Source organism: Lepus europaeus, chromosome 4, assembly GCF_033115175.1.
Source record: "Lepus europaeus isolate LE1 chromosome 4, mLepTim1.pri, whole genome shotgun sequence".
Taxonomy (NCBI): domain Eukaryota; kingdom Metazoa; phylum Chordata; class Mammalia; order Lagomorpha; family Leporidae; genus Lepus; species Lepus europaeus.
The window spans coordinates 58,152,325-58,172,359 of record NC_084830.1 but is presented as its reverse complement, the minus strand read 5'-3'; the positions used below and the strand labels follow the sequence as shown (position 1 = coordinate 58,172,359).

The 20,035-nt window shown below is 38.7% G+C and overlaps 1 long non-coding RNA gene across 1 annotated transcript in view; it reads right to left on the bottom strand.

Moving 5' to 3' along the window:
• The window catches only part of LOC133757661 (uncharacterized), a 289,895-nt gene that overhangs the window by 90,243 nt on the left and 179,617 nt on the right, over nucleotides 1-20,035 (bottom strand). The window contains exon 3 of the long non-coding RNA XR_009865711.1: nucleotides 19,619-19,756. This is a non-coding gene — a long non-coding RNA (uncharacterized LOC133757661). The remainder of the gene's footprint in view (nucleotides 1-19,618; nucleotides 19,757-20,035) is intronic.

The window sequence follows — 20,035 nt, the reverse complement described above, 5'->3', positions numbered from 1 at the left end:
GAGGAAACACTTCTGGAACTAGTGATTCACAGTGGACCTGCGTGGAGAGCGTGGGAGCCCAAGTTTGGGACACCAGCGGCAGACTCAACACACCAGCACTGGAACGCAAGGTGAGCCGAACCTCAATAGCCCGAGACACCAGCGGGCAAGCGGAAAGAGGAGACTAGAGGGAACGAGGCTTGAAACTCCGTGGGGAAAAGTTCACCAGGCTAACTAGAAGAGAGAGAGGGAAAAAAAAAAAAGTGACCGATACGGACACGAGTTTCTCTCTCTCCGCTCACCCCCCAAAGGCGAGCAAGACAGAGCAGGCGCCATTTTGGACATACGTCATAAGCAGGGCAACCTCAGGTCTGCACTGGCCCTGAGCCTAGCAGAAAAACCTGACTCTGGGGGGAGGGGTGAAATAACAGGAGATTAGCATCGAACTTGGCAACCCAGTGGGAGACTGCAGGAGAACTGGAGTCCACACCGAGGGCAGCAGAGATTCCCTGTGTGGTCCTTGGGAAAGAGCTTCCGATCTCTGGCTCCTGTGGGTATATCATTTGCCTGCTAACTACCTCCAATTACGTTCAGCTGTGCATTCAGCTGTGCGGAATTACTTCCCTTCTGAATCAAAAAAAAAAAAAAAAGATTGAAAGAGAGATTTACCATGCCTAACATGGGAGTATAACCTTTGACACATCCTAAACCCTGAGGAACCAAACAGAGCTCTCAGGCCACACTCATCTCAAGCCTCTAAGGCTCCACCGAAAACAGTCCACTTAATATAGAGCTATAGTGTAACAAGAAAAAACACCACAGTGAAGAAACCAAATATCTCCAACATGCCAAACAACAAACGCAAAAACTGAGGTAACAAGAACAAGGAAGACACTATGACACCCTCAAATGAACAAGACACCCCAACTCAAGATTATGAAGATGATGAGATAGAAGAAATGCAATAAGCAGATCTCAAAACATTGATAAGAACATTAAGAAGTTCTCAAAAACAAATTCTTGAACTACAGAAATCCTTAATGGACAAGATAGAAAATCTCTTTCGTGAAAATGAAATATTAAGGAGGAATCAAAATGAAATGAAACAACTAGTAAACAAGAAACTGTGATAGTGATGAGAAATCATAAAGAAATTAACAATTCAATAGATCAAATGACAAACACATTAGAGAGCCTTAAAAACAGAATGGGTGAAGCAGAAGAGAGAATATCAGACCTAGAAGACAGAGAACAGGAAAGGAAACAGGCAAACCAAAGAAAAGAAGAGGAAATTAGAAATCAAAAAATATTGTCGGGAATCTACAGGATACTATTAAAAAACCCAACATTCGGGTTCTGGGAGTTCCTGAAGGCACGGAGAGGGAGAAAGGATTATTAGGCATTTTCAGTGAGATACTAGCAGAAAATTTCCCAGGTTTGGAGAAGGACAGAGGCATCGTAGTACAGGAAGCTGATAAAACCCCTAATAAACATGACCAAAACAGGATCCTCACCACGACATGTTGTAATCAAACTCACCACAGTGAAACATAAAGAAAAGATTCTAAAATGTGCAAGAGAGAAACGTCAGATTACTCTCAGAGGATCTCCAATTAGACTTACAGCAGACTTCTCATCAGAAACCCTACAAGCTAGGAGGGAATGGCGAGACATAGCCCAGGTACTAAGAGAGAAAAACCGCCAGCCCAGAATATTATATCCTGCAAAGCTCTCATTTGTGAATGAAGGTGAAATAAAGACTTTTCATAGCAAACAGAAATTGAAAGAATTTGTTGCCACTTTCCCTGCCCTGCAAAAGATGCTTAAAGATGTGTTACACACAGAAACACAGAAACACGGTCATCAATATGAAAGAAGGTAAAGGAAGGAAACCTCACAGCAAAAGATCACAGGAAGCTCAATTTCTCTTTGACATAGAATTAAAATCTGATTCTCTGTTAAAGCAATGTGTTAATCTATTATGTTCTCTTGATGTCTGTTAAATTCTAATTGTTCAAAAACAGCTGAATTTTTATTAAGAGCTATGGGTTATTTAAATATGTGCTTTTTTCAAAGATTTGAATAATCACCTTGTAACAATGATCAAATTTGGTCTATGTTATGGCTTGATTTTAAGGAATCTTATTTCAACCAGATATTTTGGATTTTGAGCCTTCTTGGCATTCTTGACAGGCATTCGAAAAATCAAAGTTTCAAACAATCTGGTCTCTAAAATTTCCAATAAATCTTGGACTTTGGTTTTTCCAATTTGGGCCCAACTGAAAAAATCGAAGGACCTAAGTCTCTCTTCTTATAGAGACGTCAACTAATCAGGCTATTTGGATTATATTAGAAGTACTGTCAAGATGTGATGTAGTACCAAACTTTAAGTTTCTGAAAGAGTATTTTTATACTTTGCGTTTCTGTGTGGGCGCAGACTGATGAGGTCTTTGCTAATTATATACTGAAGTGATCTTCTGTATATAAAGAGAATTGGAAATGAAAAAAAAAAAAAACAAAACAACCTGGTGTTAAAATGGAAATGGCATAGAAAATTAATTATTTTGAAAAAAAAATTATGTAGGATCTCTGTCTTTAATGTGCTGTACATTGCTAATTAATGCTATAATTAGTAATCCAATGGTAGTTTTTTCACTTGATGTTGCTATATGGGCAAAATGTTGAAATCTTTACCTAGTATATACTAAACTGATCTTCTGTAGACAAAGAGAATTGAAAATGAATCTTTACATGAATGGAAGGGGAGAGGGAGCGGGAGGGGGGAGGGTTGCGGGCGGGAGGGAAGTTATGGGAGGGGGGAAGCCATTGTAACCCATAAGCTATACTTTGGAAATTTATATTCATTAAATAAAAGTTTAATAAAAAAAAAAAAGAAGTACTGTCAAGATGTGATGTGGTACTAAATTTTAAGTTTCTATAATGGAAAATGCTATTAATACAAATGTTTGAGAATTAAAACGTCTAATGATCTTGTGTTACTAGGCATGATAGTTATCTTAATGAGAAAGCCCCAGAGGCCTAAAGGGTTAAATACTTGTAAAATCCTACAGGTGCTTTCAAAAATACTGTGAAGTAAGCAAGTGCTTCTTGTTGGTTGATGAGTTTATAATTTTAAACATGGCAACTTAAAGTCTTGAGTCATCCACAGTTATATATGATTTGCTGCTCACAAAACTAAAGCGTTGTTGGTCTGTGTTTAGCTATCCTCCTATAGGTTCCTATGGACTTTTTCCAGCCACTTCTATTGTATTCAGTACTTTGGGATGGCTCTGTAAACAGATGAAGCCAATAATGTATTAACAGTACCAACTGAGAGAAAGTATGGTTAACTGAGGTTACTAAAAAGAAAAAGCAATTCAAATCAATTGGCAATCTACAAAAAGAGTTAAAGATTTTAAAAGCTATTATTAAAATTGCTATATTGGTCTATTATGTTATGTTATATGTGTGTACATATTGTATGTCCACATAGGAAAATTTTATTAAGAGTTTTATTTTAATTGGCTTATAGATAAGATTGTCCATAAATTTAAGCTGCTAAAATTAATCAAAGATACATTTTAATTTGTGTGACCTGAATCTCTGCATCATATGTTTTATACTTGTTGGTAGAAAGAAACTAAACACATTTTATATGGTTGTGCTTCAGTTTACTGTGACTATAGACTTGCAGTGTAGGCCATCGAAGATTAGAGATGGGACTTGGGCACTCCCTTGACTTGTATCCTCTGGTCTGCTTTAACACAAACCAGGAGGAAAAGAAAGCTAGGCATCAGAAGCAATGGGTGGCAGGCCTATTAATGGCTGATCTGTACAGTGATCTGCTCTCAAGGAGACCCAACAGGCCAGTCCACTGCAGTGGTTTTCAATGTGGTAAGCCTAGGCTTCAGCAGAAGTCAACTTGTGAAGAGCCCTGGCAGCTCTGCCAAGAATTGGATCACTGGAAATGGACCTGCATTGGAGTCGAAGGATGCCCAGGTCAGAGCCACAGATCTTTTTTTTTTACATTTATTAAACTTTTATTTAAGGAATATAAATTTCCAAAGTACAGCTTATGGGTTACAATGGCTTCCCTCCTCCCATAACTTCCCTCCCGCCCGCAACCCTCCCCTTTCCCGCTCACTCTCCCCTTCCATTCACATCAAGATTCATTTTCAATTCTCTTTATATACAGAAGATCAGTTTAGTATATATTAGGTAAAGATTTCAACAGTTTGCCCCCATTTAGCAATACAAAGTGAAAAAAATACTGTTGGAGTACTAGTTATAGCATTAAATAACAGTGTACAGCACATTAAAGACAGAGATCCTACATAATATTTTTTAAAAAAATTAATTAATTTTCTATGCCATTTCCAATTTAACACCAGGTTGTTTTTTTCATTTCCAATTATCTTTATATACAGAAGATCAATTCAGTATATAATTAGTAAAGATCTCATCAGTTTCTTCCCATACAGAAACACAAAGTGTAAAAATACTGTTTCAGTACTAGTTATAGCATCTCTGCACATTAGATAACACATTAGCGACAGATCCCACATGGGATGTAAGTACACAGTGACTCCTGTTGCTGAATAACAATTTGACACTCCTGTTCATGGCTTCAGTAATCTCCCTAGGCTCTAGTCATGAGTTGCCAGGGCTATGGAAGCCTTTAGAGTTCGCTGACTTTGATCTTATTCCGATAGGGTCATAGTCAAAGTGGAAGTTCTCTCCTCCCTTCAGAGAAAGGTACCTCCTTCTTTGATGGCCCCGTTCTTTCCACTGGGATCTCATCACAGAGATCTTTCATTTAGGTCTTCTTCTTTTTTTTCATTTCCATGGTGTCTTGGCTTTCCATGCCCTCAATACTCTCATGGAGAGCCACAGATCTTATTGGCTCTAAGCTGAAAAGCCCTTCACTCAGCCCAACTTCCAAAGTGACCACTGCAGCTGAGGGGATGGTCAAGTAGGGTCAGCAACATTGCAGGCAGAACTGTAAATTTCTAGTTAGAGATGCCACCTGCCTTTACCTGGCCAGCTCTCCTCCCAGGCCAGCCAAGTAATGAAAGTCAACAGAGTGCCTTCCCCTAGGAGGTTCACACCTCCCTTAGGATGTACCCCATGTGAAGAGATAGATAGTTCTGGGCCTCTTAACTTACAAGGCCTAAAGCCCACCAGATTATTATCAAGCCCCTTCTATCACGTTCTATTTGCCTCTCAATCAGAAAAATTACTTGTAGCTTAGCACCTTTCTTAGCTCCTCTAATAATGACTCTGTCCTTTGTTCTAGACCCTGTCTAGCACACTTGGGTCTCATTCCTTTGTAATCATAACCTCTACTCTACCTCCAATGGCTCTACTCCCAACCTGTGTGTACTGATGGTCCTCTTCCCCCCTGAATGCTGTATAATTGTTCCGACCTGGTTAATGCCACTCTTAGGTCATTGGTTACTATCCTCACTCTGTCTTTTATGACCTTGTCTAAATATGATCAGAGTCGGTGAACTTGGAAGGCTTCCATAGCCTTGGCAACTCATGACAAGAGCCTAGGGTGGTTACTGGTGCCATAAACTAGAGTGTCAATTTGTTGGGTCAACAACAGGAGTAACTGTGCACTTGCTCTTCATGTGAGATCTCTGTCCCTAATGTGCTGTACATTGTGATTTAATGCTATAACTAGTACTCAAACAGTATGTTTCACTTTGTGTTTCTATGTGGGTGCAAACTGTTGAAATCTTTACTTAATGTATACTAAAATGATCTTCTGTATATAAAGAGAATTGAAAATGAATCTTGATGTGAATGGAAGGGGAGAGGGAGCGGGAGAGGGGAGGGTTGCAGGTGGGAGGGAAGTTATGGGAGGGGGAAGCCATTGTAACCCATAAGCTGTACATTGGAAATTTATATTCATTAAATAAAAGTTTAAAAAAATAAAAAATAAAATAATTAAGAATTCATTTAATTCTTAATTTACTTCCCCATCTAGTCCAACATTTACTTCCCCATCTAGTCCAAAACAAACAAAAACAAACAAAAAAGTAAAAACTATTAAAAGCTAGAAAAAGTAGATTATCTTCAGAGGAGCAAAAATAAAACTGACTTCTAATTTCTACAACAAAAATAGTGAAAGTCAATAAACAAGGACATAACATTTGATTGTGCTTAAAGATAACTGTTGTCCTAGTAGTCTATAATAAGCAAGTTTCCAGAGACCTAATGTATAACATAAGGATTATAGTTAATAGTATTATATTGTATCCTGGGAATCAACATAAACAGTAGATTTTTGGAACTATTACCACATACAAAAATGCAATTATATGCGATGACAGATATTAATTAAATTGACTGTAATAATCATTTCATTATGTATATCAAAATCATGTTGTATATGGTGACTATAGTTTAATAACAAGGTACTGTATGTGAAAGAAACCAATCTAAAAAGGTTACATATTGTTTGACAACTGTATGACATTCTGGAAAATTTAGACAACAAAAAGACCTGTGGATGCTAGAGGCTGGTGAAAGAGAGTCATGATAAGCAGAGTACAGAGGATTTTTAAAGGCATAAAAAAAATTCTGTATTATACCATATGGTAGATATGTGTCATTATACCCTTATCCTAACCTATAGAATGCAGAACACCAAGAATAAACCTTAAGGTAAACTATGGACTTTGAAAGATAATGATGTGTCAATGTGAGCTCATCAACTGTAAGAAATGTACCACTCTGGTGAGGGGTTTTTGTAATTGGGGAAGTTATGCATGGATACAAGGAGCAGAGGGTATATGGCTTATCTCTGCATCTTCTATTTAATTTTGGATTCAACCTAAAACTGTTCTATAACATGAAGTCTACTTTAAATACCATCATGCTGTAAAACAAATACATGCAATAAAATAAAATTAAATAAAGAAATATATATATACACACACACATTTCTTCTTCATGAATTAAAGTGAAATGAAGAAACAAAGATGATCTTTTAGCAGCAGATCCACTTTAAATGAATACAAAAGTTATTCTTGATGAAAAAAAGATAGCCATCTATGAAAGGAGATAAGAAAATAGTAAACATATGAATGTACATAAATGATTAATGTCTATATAAAAATTTTTAAATGTCTTGAGACTCAACATAAAAAGAAAACATGAATTTAAATAGAGTGGTAGACAGGAGAAAATACAGAGTGCTTTGGATTTCTTGATTGACTGGGGGTGGGGAGTGGGGTTAAAAACACTAGTTAGAAGGAAAGTGCAGCATGATGATTCCTAAAATAGTCGGAAAATGAAAACAATGAACATTTGACTCAGTAGTAAAATTGACTGGGCTGGAGCTGTGGTATAGTAAGCTAAGCCTCCACCTGCGGTGCCAGAATCCCATATGGGTGACAGTTCATGTCCTAGCTGCTCCTATTCTGATCCAGCTCTCTGTGGTCTGGAAAGGCAGTGGAAGATGCCCCAAGTGCTTGAGCCCCTGAGCCTATGTGGGACAGCTCTTGGCTTCCATTTGGCCCAACTCTGACCATTGTGGCCATTTGGGACTGAACCAAAAGATGGAAGATCTTCTTCTCTTTCTCTCCCTCTCTGTCCACAACTCTACCTCTCAAAAACAACGAAACCCAGTCATTTGCAACAAGATGGAGCAATCTGGAAAACATCATGCTGAGTGAATTAAGCCAGTCCCAAAGAGAAAAATATCATTTGTTTTCCCTGATCGGTGACAACTGAGCGCCAAAGGGTAAACCCGTTAAGTGAAATGGACACTATAAGCAACAATGAACTGATCAGCTCCTGTCCTGACTTTAGATGTACAATGTAATACTTTATCCTTTTTAGTATTTGTTGTTGTTGTTGTGGTTCTAGTACTATTGGTTGAACTCAGTAATTAACACACAATGATTCTTAGGTGTTTAAATTTTAACTGAAAAGTGATCCCTGTTAAATCTAAGAGTGGAAAAAGAGAGGGAGGAGATGAAGAGCTATGGGTTATTTAACTATGTGCTTATTTTCAAAGACTTGAATAATCACCTTGTAACAATGATCAGATTTGGTCTATGTTATGTCATGATTTTAAGGAATCTTATTTCAACCAGATATTTTGGATTTTGATATTGGTCTATTATGCTATGTTATATGTGCGTACATATTGTATGTCTACATGGGGAAATTTTATTAAGAGTTTTATTTTAAATGGCTTTTAGATAAGATTGTCCATAAATTTAAGCTGCTAAAATCAATCAAAGATACATTTTAATTTGTATGACCTGAATCTGTGTATCATATGTTTTAAACTTGTTGGTAGAAAGAAACTAAAAACATTTTATATGGTTGTGCTTAAGTTTACTGGTTAAACAAACTACACCATGTTAGATATTTAAGACGTGTTTTCAAATACATGATTCTTAAAATTTATAGAAGGCATTGGACCTTCTGGTAAATGTTTTCTTAAGTTGTTATCTAAGGGTTGAAACGGTTTGCTAAGTATTCATGTAATATTGCTATTGTCAGCAAGTGATCTAGGACTTGCTCCCTCATTTCTCTATTCTAAGCCCAACTTGTTCTTTCACTTCTCTATTCTCTTCAAGGTAGGAAACTAATTCTATTATGAAGGAATCTGTAGAATGCACAATTTAATCTTTAGACCTTATAAGAGATGGCTAACATTTTTCTGTAATAGCATAGCCAAAATAAGAACTTAACTAATAATCTCATAGCTAGATTCACATCGCCATCAGCGAAGTATACAGTAAGTAAAAAAAAACCTCCCTTTCAGACCAAAGGGAAAGAAAGTTTTAAAGTGAGAATATAATTTTCCTCATGGGCATTGTATACCTTAGAAAAACTACTACAGAACATGCCTGTGACTATAGACTTGTAGTTCAGGCCACCAAAGATTAGAGATGGGACACGGGCACTCCCTTGACTTGCATCGTCTGGTCTGCTTTAACACAAACCAGGAGGAAAAGAAAGCTAGGCATCAGAAGCAATGGGTGGCAGGCCTATTAATGGCTGATCTGTACAGTGATCTGCCCTCAAGGAGACCCAACAGGCCAGTCCACTGCAGTGGCTTTCAATGTGGTAAGCCTGGGCTTCAGCAGAAGTCAGCTTGTGAAGAGCCCTGGCAGCTCTGCCAAGAGTTGGATCACTGGAAATGGACCTGCCCTGGAATCGAAGGATGCCCAGGTCAGAGCCACAGATCTTATTGGCTCTAAGCTGAAAAGCCCTTCACTCAGCCCAACTTCCAAAGTGACCACTGCAGTTGAGGGGACAGCCAAGTAGGGTCAGCAACATTGAAGGCAGAACTGTAAATTTCTTGTTAGAGATGCCACCTGCCTTTACCTGGCCAGCTCTCCTCCCAGGCCAGCCAAGTAATGAAAGTCAACAGAGTGCCTTCCCCTAGGAGGTTCACACCTCCCTTAGGATGTACCCCATGTGAAGAGATAGATAGGTCTGGGCCTCTTAACTTACAAGGCCTAAAGCCCACCAGATTATTATCAAGCCCCTTCTATCAGGTTCTATTTGCCTCTCAATCAGAAAAATTACTTGTAGCTTAGACAGCACCTTTCTTAGCTCCTCTAATAATGACTCTGTCCTTTGTTCTAGACCCTGTCTAGTCCACTTGGGCCTCATTCCTTTGTAATCATAACCTCTACTCTACCACCAATGGCTCTACTCCCAACCTGTGTGTACTGATGGTCCTCTTCCCCACTTAATGCTGTATAATTGTTCCGACCTGGTTAATGCCACTCTTAGGATCATTGGTTACTATCCTCAACCTGTCTTTTATGACCTTGTCTAAATATGATCAGAGTCGGCAAACTTGGAAGGCTTCCATAGCCTTGGCAACTCATGACGACAGCCTAGGGTGGTTACTGGCGCCATAAACTAGAGTGTCAATTTGTTGGGTCAACAACAGGAGCCACTGTGCGCTTGCTCCTCATGTGGGATCTCTGTCCTTAATGTACTGTACATTTTGATTTAATGCTATAACTAGTACTCAAACAGTATGTTTCACTTTGTGTTTCTATGTGGGTGCAAACTGTTGAAATCTTTATACTAAATTGATCTTCTGTATATAAAGAGAATTGAAAATGAATCTTGATGCCAATGGAAGGGGAGAGGGAGCAGGAGAGGGGAGGGTTGTGGGTGGGAGGGAAGTTATGGGAGGGGGAAGCCATTGTAATCCATAAGCTGTATACTGGAAATTTATATTCATTAAATAAAAGTTAAAAAAAATAGCAAAATTGATTAAATTGTGAAATATTCTACACAGTGAATACTATATTTCCATGAAATTATTGTAGCCTCATGTAAAAAGTTCCACGTTAAAAGAAGAAAGCTATGTTTATTATGTGGGCCTCAAATATACAAGTGTTTCTATAAGACAGATGTTTGATCTAGTAGGAGATGTGATGATGAGAGTAAGAGATTGGAGTAACTAATTTGAGGAAGCAGTCCCAACCCAAGGAAAGTAGGTGGTATCAGCTAGAAACAAATTCTTCTCTTGTGTCCTAGACCTTCCAGAAGGAACCAGCATTGATAACACAACGACTTCAGTTTAGTGAAGCTCATTTTGGACTTGTGACCTCCAGAATGACAAGAAAGTAAATCTGTGTGCTTTTGAAGCCACCTAGTTTACTACAGACACCAAAGAAAACCTATGAGGATCCTATAACTTCCATTTCTGTCAATTTGACAGTTTAAAAATTATTTATTTGCTATTAATTATCTATTATCAGAAAATTTGAACATCTTTTCTAATCTTTTTGATGTTCGTGTTTTACTATGAATATTCCATTCATACTTTGTCCATTTTTATATTAGATGTTATCTCTGAAATGTTTCTTAATTTTCTCTTTCCATTAATTTTTCAACAAAGTGTTTTGACTCATTTCTTTGTTGTTTGAGCCCTAAACATCCCTAAAGCTAGCCACTTGTCTGAACTATGGAGAGACACTGGTTATAAATTGCCCATTGCTGACCACTGTATTTCTATAAAACCCACAGACTAATCCTCACTTCCTCAACAGCAGCTGTGTCTTCATGTCTCAACCTACGCCCACATTCTGGTAGATTCCTTACTGTTATATACATCCAGCATCATTGTTTCCTATTTTTTACATTTATGTCAGTGTAATTGCTCTGCAACATTTATCTTGAGTTTTTTTTTTTATCCATATAAAGAGAACAGATTTCATGCATTACATAGGTACAGTTCCAAGAAGACAACCACAATTCCCTCACTCCCCTCTCCCCACTCCAATTTTCCTCCTTCTCCTTGATTCCTTTCATCAGTTTTTGCAAAGATGCTCTGATCTATTCCTCATCTTCTTGACTTGAGAACTCTGCGTTTTCTTCCAGTCTGGCAGTGGCTCACAGATACGTCAGGAATGCTGCTAACCCAGCCTGACACTGATTTACTGGGTGGTTCTCATCATAAACCAGAGACATCTTTTCTGAAACTTTTGAAATAAACATGCCAGAGCCCCATCCCAATCCTACAGAATCATGCAATGTGGTTTACCTCAGTCTGCTGCTGATTCTCATGCACACTTCCAGTAATGATACTCCTGGCCACTCTAATGCACTGTTTCCTGTCCTTGGTGCTACGGCCTATGTTCCTGCCAGGTAAACTCCCTTCAGACACATGAGAACTGAGTGAACACAGTGTACTATCATCAGTAGACTCACCCTTTATATACCATAATTTGTACAAAAAAATCTTGAGTTTTTCCAGATTCCGAAACTACCTTCTAAGCTCCCCCCTCTAATCTTCCCTGCTCCTACTATTCATGCCCCACTCATTATGGAGGCTTCGCCACTCTCAACTGCCTCGTACTGCCGCACAGAACCTTGTTATGGAAAGTTTTATGCTCATTTGATTCTATCTACTTCTTGGAGTTGTTAGCAGGAAAAAACATGGTAATGAATATGGACTCGTGTATGTTTTATGGATGATTATTTATCAGGTTTGTTTAAAGTGAAGTGAATTTGACACATGAATGTGTTCTGAAATAGTACTCATGGCTCCGACTGTAATTTATATCAGATTATGGTGTTTACTCTTATTTTCATTATTACTGAAATAAGATATCATATCAAAATAAATTATATCAATTCCCCAATAAAATTTGATTGATGTTGTGTAAAAATCTTCTTATTGGATTTTACTTAAGAATCTGTTTTACAGTTTTCTCTCAAAAATCAATCAACTTATCAAGGACATAAAATATTCCAAGCACAAAATAATATCTCATAAGGGAGACAGTTTAAGAAGATAATCTGCATACATAACTTATAATAAACACTCCAGCAATATTTTTATGGTTTTAGAAGTATTGAAGTAAATTTTATATTCATCCAGCTTTTATTTTTTTTCCTTTAAAGATTTTATTATTTATTTTATTTGAGGAGAGGCAGAGAGAGATCTTCTATCCACTGGTTCACTTCTCAAATGGCCACAATGGACAGGACTGGGCCAGGCTGAAGCCAGAAGCCAGGAGCTACTTCTGGGTCTCCCACATGGGTGATGGGGGCCCAAGGACTTGGGTCATCCTCTGCTACCCTCCCAGGCACATTAGCAGAGCACTGGATAGGAAGTGGAGCAGCCGGGATCTGAACTAGCATTCATCCAGGATGCTAGTCCTGCAAGCGGCAGCTTAACTCACTGCACCACAGCGGTGGCCCCCATCCAGCTTTTCTAAGGACCTGAAGTAAATCTTTTATTACAAAGAAAATTAAAGAAAATAACCTAACAAAAAGTAATTTTCCTAAATTATATAAAATACTGTTTTCTTAATTCTGACTCACTTGTGAGTTAATATAGAAATAATTGAAATATTTACTATCTAACATCAACTATACTCTTCTGTCTTGATGATTACAAAATAGTTCTGAGTTTGAGTTTTATATTGTCTCACAAAGTAAAATAAAATGCAGTGTGCTTGTAGGAGACCTGGTGCACTATGTTGAGAGAGAGAGAAAAAAAAAAGAGATTTTCCCAACAGCTCCTTTGTGAAACTATCCCTCATGCATTCCACTTGGTTGAGATGCAGTTACTTCCATCAGATGTGACCAGAGTTCTCCCTGGTACTGTCCAAGAGTGTCAAGATGACGCTCCCTTTCTCTTTGATTTTAAGAATTGACACTCTTCTGAGACTAAAGCCTCTGCTGGCCATTTTCCAACTTCATGTTCTCTCTGAAAATGAAATCAACACCAACATGATGATAGAGATAGAGATAGCAGTAGAGGTAGAGGTGGTGAAAAATAGGAGAGAGAAGGAGTGTGGGGAATAGAATCTTATATGCATTAAGCACACATATCAGGCTTTACATGAAACTGAACTTCTTGGTATCACATTTTAAAGGATTTTTTTTGGTTAAAATATATATTACAGGCAGGCATTTTGGTGCCTTGGGTAAAGACACCTCCTGCAACACTGGCATCCCACATGTCCAGCACTGGCCATTGTGGCTATCTGGGAAATTAACCAGCAGGTAGAAGATCTCATTCTCATTCTCTCTCTCTCTCTCTCTCTCTCTCTCTCTCTCTCTCTCTTTCTTTCTCTCTTTAACTCTGACTTTCAAATAAATAAATAAATCTTTTTGAAGTAAATAAAATACAGATTGCACCTAATGAATTCTCAATTGTTGCTCATGTTATTATTCTCTGCACTTCTAGCGATATCAAAACAGCATTTCAAGGCCAGCATTGTGGCATAATGAATTAAGCCACCACCTACAATGCTGGCATCCTATATGGGCACCACTTTGAGTCCTGGCTGCTCCACTTCTAATCCAGTTCTCTGCTAATGCACCTGGAGAAGCAGCAGAAGATGGCCCAAGCACATGAGCCATTGTACCCATGTGGGAGAACCGGATAAAACTCCTGTCTCTTGGCTTTGGCCTGGCCAAGCCCTGGCAGTTGTGGCCATTTTCAAGGTGAACAAGCAGATGGAAGATATCTCTCTATCTCTCCCTCTTTCTCTGTAACTCTTTCAAAATAAATAAATAGATGTTTTTTTAAAAAACAGCATTTCAAACTATGTATGGTCCCAACTATTGCCTGTCTCTGGTTTTCAATAACTGCTCTTTCTTCTACTTAAAATTTTTGTTAAATTTGACTCTGTAGCTATCATATTGTTTGTTCTGCAAGATTACCCAAAAATTTTAAATGATTTCACCCCTGTTAAAACATTCTTGTTAACGTTGCCTTTGTAACTTACACTAGCAACGAAGGCTAGCATTTATTTTGATGTTAGACTTTCCACTCAAAGAGTAGGATGAAAATAACCCTGGCGCTGGCATTGTAGTGTAGTGAGCTAAGCCATCACCGGAAATGCCAATATCCCATATGAGAGCTCTGGTTCAAGTCCTGGTTGTTCTGTTTCTGGCCCAGATCCCTACTACTACACTTGAGAAAGAATCAGAAGATGACCCAAATATGTGGAACCCAGACACCCAGATGGGAAATCCAGATGCAGTTATGGGCTCCTCACCTCGGCTTGGACCAACCTCGATTGTTGGAATCATTTAGGGAGTGAACTAGCACATGGGAGATCTCTGTCTATCTCTCCCTCTCCCTCTCTCTCTGTAACTTCACCTAAGTAAATTAATAAACAAATCTTTCAAAACATAATGATTTAAAAATATCTTGTCTCTGCACTTAAAATTTTGCCAAGTTGAACATTTGGAATGAAAATTATCAGATTGTTTACAAAATTATGACTGTTTACAGAGACCCATGACAGATCCAATCACTTTATTTTTATTTCAGTTATCCATGTGTTCAGTGCTAAAAGAAAATTTTCCACCTTTTTTTGCAGCTAGATGATTAGCCTCTAGCTGAATTTGGGCCAATGAGGTAACAGCAAAAATGCCACATGAGTTACCCTAAAAAGAGAGGATAGTTTTCCATTTATTTTTCTTGTTTGGTTTAAGTTATTGTTGTTTGGCTGAAGTATATATATGATATCTGGAACTCCATCAGCCTTCTTGGTTTTGAGGTTATCTTGAAGATAAAAACTATGTACAGAAATGTAGCAATGAAATACCAAAGTGCCTGATAACATAGTGGAAACTTCAAACCATTTCTGAATTGTCAACTTTGAGGTTTGTTTTATTTGAGAAACAAATGAACTACTTTTTTAAACCACTAAGACTTCTGGTGTCATTTTTCTATTTGTTGCAATCCTATATGCAACTTTATAGTTCCTAACAAAAAAATTTCTCTTGCCAATAATGCATACAACAACATTTATTTTTTTTTTCATTTTTTTTGACAGGCAGAGTTAGACAGAGAGAGAGAGACAGAGAGAAAGGTCTTCCTTCCATTGGTTTACCCCCCAAATGGCGCTATGGCCATGCGCTGATCTGAAGCCAGGAGCCAGGTGCTTCCTCCTGGTCTCCCATGCGGGTGCAGGGCCCAAGCACTTGGCCCATCCTCCACTGCACTCCTGGGCCACAGCAGAGAGCTGGACTGGAAGAGGAGCAACTGGGACAGAATCCAGCGCCCCGACTAGGACTAGAACCTGGGGTGCCGGTGCTGCAGGTGGAGGATTAACCTAGTGAGCTGCGGCACCGGCCACAACAACATTTCTATATGGTATTAAGCAACATGATATGCTTCATATAATCTATCCATACACATATTTTCCAATATAATCTCTTTTAGTCAATGTGAAGAAGAGACAAATTAATGTGTAAATAGGGCCAGCACTGTGGTACACTGGGTTAAACCACAGCCTACAGTGCCGGCATCCCATAAGGATACCCATATGAGTCCCAGCTGCTCCACTTCCCATCCAGCTCCCTGCCAATGTGCCTGGGAAAGCAGGGGAGGATGTCCCAAGTCCCTGGGCCCCTGCACCCACATGGGAGACCCAGAAGATGCTCCTGGCTCCTGGCTTTGGCCTTTCACAGCCCTGGTTGTTGCAGCTATTTGGGGAGAGATCCAGCAGATAGAAGATCTCTCTCTGTGTGTCTCCCCTTCTCTCTCTCTGTAACTCTACCTTTCAAATAAATAAATACATACATACATCTTTTAAAAAAAAGTGTGTGGGGGCTGGCACTATGGTGCAGCAAGTTAATGCCCTGGCCTGAAGCACTAGCATCCTATACGGGCGCCGGTTCGAGATCCAGCTGCTCTACTTCTGATCCAGCTCTCTGCTATGTCTGGGAAAGCAGGGGAAGATGGCCCAAGTCCTTGGGTCCCAGCACCCACATGGGAGACCCAGAAGAAGCTCCTGGCTCCTGGCTTCAGATCGGTGGAGCTCCGGCCGTTGCAGCCAACTGGGGAGTGAACAATCAGATGGAAGACCTCTCTCTCTCTCTCTCTCTCTCTCTCTCTCTCTCTCTCTCTCCCTCTTTGCAACTCTGACTTTCAAATAAATAAATAGATCTTTAAAAAAAGGTATGTATGTGGGACAAATACGTGGACAATATTATGATAAACATAAGCCAACATGAGCCATGTATTCTATTTTCTGCTTTTAGTTTCTTAACAAAGATTCCCACACACCTGTATGGAAAGCTGAAGTAATTGAGAGAATCATAATTCCCCAGTATTAGACATAAGCTAAAATTATTCAGGATGGGGTAAATGCTATTAGGTCTGCTATATAACCTTATTTTGAGGGGGGGGGAGAGGGGGGAGAGAGAGAGAGAGACAAGGACACACACACACACACACACACACCCAGAAAGAGAGAGAGAGAGAGAGAGAGAGACTGAACGAGGATCTTCCATCTGCTGGTTCACTCCCCAGATGTCTGTAACAGCTGACTCTCAGCCAGGCCACAGCCAGGAACCTGGAATTCCATCTAAGTCTCCCATATATGTTGAGATTGATTTTGTTCTGAGAGGAGGAATGTGGTGGGGGCAAGAGGCGCAGAGTCACCACACAGACCCCGGGAGTTGGGTGAAAGTGGGCCAGAGGCAAGCAGCCCGCAGACTCGTTTATTTCAGTTGGTACAACAGCTTATATAACCAAGACAGCCAATCCAGTCAAGGGGCAGTTTATGCCCTAACCAATCACAGCCTGTTGCCAGGCAGGCTCCATTGCCAGGTGGGTTGCAAAGCCATTCCTGAGTAACTGACGCTCGCTTGCCAGTGGCCATCTTGGCATGGCCTTCTCATTCCACCACACATATGGATGGCAGGATCCCAGGACTTGGGCCATCTTCTGCTTTATCTGGCACATTAGTAGTGTTGGATTGGAAGTGGAGCAGCAAGAACTCTAACTGGCATCCATATGGGATGCTGGCATTGCAGGCATCAGCTTGATCCACCGCACTACAATGCTGACACCTGGGCCACATTCTTTTGGTTTTTCAAGCTCCAATATTTTACTCACACTTCATGGAAAGTCTGTTGCCATTTTGACAAATGGTTTTGGTGTAGTGTTGCATTTTTGAAACACCAATCAGAATCTTCATTCTGACCATAAGCTGATTGATATTCTGAAACATTAATTTAAAGAAATACATTTCATTGATGTAAATAAGTCCTTTCTATAGGACATTAAAACATAATGTTAGATGAAACTTTTAAAATATGCACAAGTAACATTTTTCCCCATAACTTCTTTTCAAATTGGAAGAAAAAATATGTTTTTATCCTTCTTTCCACTTTACAGATCAACTTCTTGAAAAGAGATGTACAGATGTTTTAACTTAGAAATTTTTAACCTAGAATTTTTCTATGGATATTCAAGGTTACCCAAGAAATGCTATGATTTCTAAGCTTATTCCAATTCTTTATATGATTAAAGCTGATAAGATAGATGAGTGGTAGTACATCCTTTGGCACATAATATAGCTCTCAAATTATGAGCAAACCCTGAAACACTCTCAGAAGATCTATAGTCAAAATATTTTTTGCAAAAATAATAAAGCATTAGTGACCTTTTTTCTCTGTGTTGGTATTTACACTTTGATAACACAAAAGCAACAGTAGATGAAAATATTGGTGCCTTGCCAGAATCTTAATAGATTCCACTCTGGTAAAAACATTCATTATTAAAGTTCTCTATGTAATTTGCATCAGCATCTAGGGTTAGCATTTATCTTGATGCTACATTGTCCATTAGATGGAAAACACCAGGCTGTACTAGTAATCATGTTGTTTTCACTACCACACTCACAACTTTTTTAAGCCAGTTTCATTTAAAATGATGAATCAGTACAACAATTAATTTTATTGAATATTGAAAACTTAGGGAAACTTGCTATACAACTATGTGCCTGAAAGCTTCCCAAAAAAGGCTTGTCTGAAAAGTTAAATCATAACACTAAAAAATTTGAGTTTTGAAAATACTGTTTGGTGAAATATGTCTCCCTTTGGATGATCTGCATAAAACAGTGAACCAGTATTTTCCAAACAAACAAAAGATGATGTTTTAAAATAAATCATGAGTAGGTAAATAAATCCATTTAAAGGATAACCTATCCCATCAGTTTTTTAATTTATCAATTTGAGATATAAAATATTAGTATATATCTATGAAAAATTTATCATAGAGGCTTATACATCTATATAAAAAAGGCACAAACTTTTAAATGAAAAACTAACAATTGTTTCCCAACTAATGGGATTGGTAATATCTAAGGAAATAAGTGAATCAGTGTATTGGCATTTTACCAAAATAAAAAATCCTATCTGTAAGGAGCAGGACAGAGAGGAGACAGGATATGAACTCACAGTCAAAATAAATTTATTCAGGGGAAAATAAATTCACATAGGTGGATAACTGAGGCATGCATGCAGGATGAACACATGGCAGACAGCAAGAATTGAGTTAAGGGCTGGGTTTATATAAATAAGTCAGGTAAGGGACCTGAGTAGGGAAGGAACTCAACTAGTTTTTCCCAGGCTTTTCAAAACTCAGAGGTCCTTCCTCTCTGCAGAAGTTTAACTGGAAAAGAATTCTGAGAGTGGGGTGGAGAATACAGGGTGTGGGACCAAGCCAGCCTAAGAATGCAGGGGCTATGTCCTTGCTCCATCAATTCTGACTTTGAGTATAGACAAGATTGCTCTTCTTCAATCAATCCAATTCAAAGTATATAACTCCAATACCCCACTCCATCAATGTCCTATATCAGCAGGAAGTAGACAGAAAAAAACCAGCACCCTCTCTCCCTATCTATTCTCAGGCCATAGGTTTAAAGGTAAACTAGTATGAGGGTTCATCAACAAATTTGTGGAGAAAATGGAATAAAAAGATGTTTATTTTGCATATGAGGGGTGTCTTCAAAGTGTGTGGAAAATGTGTATTATGAAAAACTAGGGGTGGGCTTATGGCACAGCAGGTTAATTTGCCTGCAACATCCACATCCTGTACCAGAGCGCCTGTGCAGAAAACCTGCCTTCACCTCTCCAATCCAGCTTCCTGCTAATGTGCCTGGGATGCAGCAAATGATGGTTCAAGTACTGAGTCCACCTGTGTGGGAGACCTGCATGGGGTTCCTGGCTCCTGGCTTTGGCCTGTACCAGTCCCAGCTGTTGGAGACATTTCAGAAGTGAACCAGCTGATGGAAAAGTGTCTTTCTATCCCCCCTTCCCCGCATTTCAAATAAATAAACTAAGCAGGAATTTCAAAACATCTATACATCAAAAATAACCTTACCTTTTATTTTCCATGAAACTTTCAAAGTCCCCACATGCAAAAAGTGCATTAATGTTGATCTGAGTTCCACATCGCAATTAATGTTTATGAATCCACCACTTTTTGAGTTTTATGATATTAAAAAGTATCCACAATCATCTGAAAAAGTTATTAAAGTATCATGAGTTTTACTTTAATGTTTTATTTGAAAATCAAATCTAATCCAACAAGAACCACTAGATGAATGGGAAAAATTGAACCCAGCTGAACCAAGTTGTGTAGTACTATGTTGGGGTTCAGAACACAATACTCCAAAATATGGCACCTCAGCAACAGAGCAAAGAAAGTCCTAGAAGTAAGAGTGGTCATTCTGACCTTCCTTCACCTTCTTGTACACACATAGGCATTCTCTGACTTTCTTTGCCTCAAAGTAAATCA